At 38.9% G+C, this 2,722-nt stretch overlaps 1 pseudogene; it reads left to right on the top strand.

The window, feature by feature from the left end:
• LOC135206794 (retinol dehydrogenase 11-like) overlaps positions 1–2,722 on the top strand; it is a 17,657-nt pseudogene continuing 14,935 nt past the window's right edge.

Raw genomic sequence — 2,722 nt, 5'->3', positions numbered from 1 at the left:
ATGGCGAGCAGGTGCCAAGTAAGTGTGCCAGTTGTAGACGGCAACTGGAGTCAGTATGTAATTGAAGACGCAATAAACCACACGCCTCCACCACCGTGTATCTCTTGTCCCACCTTGACATCCAATACTAAATAATGTAAACCATTAAGGGAATATAGCTTTGCACCTCATAAACAGTGTACTCGTGTGCTGCCCACAACTGCGTTAGTGGAGTGAGTGCTTAGGAACCAGGAACCGCAACATAGTTCAAGTGCAATTTAGAGTGAATTAAGACCAAAATGTGTATAATTACAATTAAATAAGCACTGTGGAGTTTCAGTTGTGATGGCAGTAATGATAAAACCGCCGATTACAAGGTAAAAATGAATTTCAGTTCAAACCATGACCCATGGAACAAAAAGTTTCATACTTTCACTAATATAGGCAACAAAATATTGTTTTATTGTGCTGATTATAACTGCTGTCTTGAGTAAGGTCAATAAACGTTACATACATACGCTAATATTGTTCAAATGAGTGCTGGGAAGGACGTCATAGCCATACCGGTTACGAATGACACCTCAATCAGTCAACGTCATATTGGATTTAAAAACTGCCTTGAAAACATATTTTATGAAGACTTCACATGCTTATTTTAGTTCATATGACGCTTTCATATATCACATTATGTTGACGAAACTTCAATCTTTTGAATGGTATGCTTAAAGATGTAATTGTATTCTTGTTTCACCAATTAAATATCGAGTGAATAAGGCTGATCCACCTGATGACGATGGATCCAAGGCGGTGTTTCCCCCTACTACCTAGGCTAAAATACATAGGTTGCAGATCTAAAATTAGACCTACTACTTACTATATCACCATCTACAACAGAAACCAACCTGTGATTTAGGCTATGTCAGTTTTTTGGTTAGTTTTTCTCCATTTCATCTGAGAACGAATTTCCAGTCATAAAGCTCCTTGGTTGCTACTCAGTCCCAATCAACTAGGCTTTCCTAACCTCACTTTCCAAAGCTAACCTGAAATCTTGCCTTATAAGCAAGCCCCTTAAGAGTCAGATAACATAGTCAGATTCATGCAGATATCAACCCGTGAGATATTAATGACTGCAAATAATATCATCCATAGACAGTATTTGAGCATGATCTGCTGGTTGTACTATATTTTGCAATTCATATTTGAACAAACAACAATAAGGTATCAATCTTGTGTTTCAGAGTGACTCCATGAATAACATTACCCATATATCATAAAAAAATAAATTGACTGTTAGTGCTAAACAAAAATTGCTATGGCCATAGGCTGTGAGAGTGGTTTGTGGGACCTCCATTGCATCTCAAAGGGTAAATATTGTCATACCAATATCCAGACATACGTAGATGGCCTCTTACCTAGCTGGCGTTTTGTCCCTTAACCCCTGTAAACTCTGCCCATCATTCTGCAAACCTACTGTGGTTGGTGTGTCATTGGCTTAACCTTGGTTTGAGTGCCTGCTGGATTTTTTGAAAGTATTAAACTCTTCACACATGAGAAAGGACACTTGCAATGCTCTTTTCAGGCCTGCTTGCATTTTGTTGATATTCAAGCCGAATGATGGATTACAAGGCATTTGGATGTACATCAAAGCTTTCCTGTTGGATGAATTTAAAAGAAATAGATTTATGACATGACCCAGGTTAACCAGTGCATGTGACTGGTTAACATCAGAAAGGAATTTAGGAAAAATTACAATGTATGTATCATTTTCATGATCCCCATAGTTGGTGTTAATGAAATAGAGAACATTTTCTGAAAACCAGTATTTGAATGAGTAAGTGCATCCCCCACTGTGACCCCGCCCCATTCTTCTGCAGATCTGGGGGAGGTCAGCCTATGCTAAGACATTTTTCTATTTGAGAAATGTTACAACTGAATAGTTCCAAGATATTTGTAGGATGCAGAAGTTTTAACTTCTTAGGTTTATATACAGTTTGTGTGTTGTTACGTATACAGTCATACCCCTACATACGAAAGTCCCTACATACGAAAAATCCAGGTTACGAAGGCAAAGACGAAGATTTTTTTGCTTCTGTGTACGAAAATGATTCAGGTTGCGAAAGGGTGTATGTACTGTAAAGTCCGAGACTCGCTTGGGCCACCGAGAACAATTTTAAAATTCGCGCGCCACCAACTCAGTAGACTCACCACCATCCTCCCGCTCTCCTATTGGTTCCTGATGCTAGTCACCACCATAAGATCCTGCTCTCCTATTGGTCAGCATCTGTCCCATCATACATCTACTGTAAAGGAGTTCTTCGACCATTTCGTTTCGGCAGCGTTATCGTACACACCTGGAATTCGTTCGTTCACATAGATTTCGTTTGTTAACGTAAATTTGTGTTAGTGATTTTGCTTTCGTTGTACTGTAAGGTACTTTATCATGTTGTGTGTGAACTTAATTACTTTCATTATTAGCCATGGGTCCCAAGAATGTTGCTGAAGTTCACAGAAAGAAGAGGATGCTTTCTATGGAGACGAAGATGGAGATAATTAAGAAGTATGAAGCTGGCATGTGGTTGAGTGTGATCGCTAAGAAATATGGCCGAAATCTGTTGACAATAGGCACTATTCTTAAGCAGAACGAAGCCATCGTAAAGTTTAGTGTTGATGTTTTCTGCCATTTTTTAATGTGTTTCGTAAAGTTAAGTGTTCCTGTTTTCTGCCATTTATCCTCCTCCTCTGT

Source organism: Macrobrachium nipponense, chromosome 31, assembly GCF_015104395.2.
Source record: "Macrobrachium nipponense isolate FS-2020 chromosome 31, ASM1510439v2, whole genome shotgun sequence".
Lineage (NCBI taxonomy): Eukaryota > Metazoa > Arthropoda > Malacostraca > Decapoda > Palaemonidae > Macrobrachium > Macrobrachium nipponense.
This window is presented reverse-complemented; position numbering and strand designations above follow the sequence as displayed.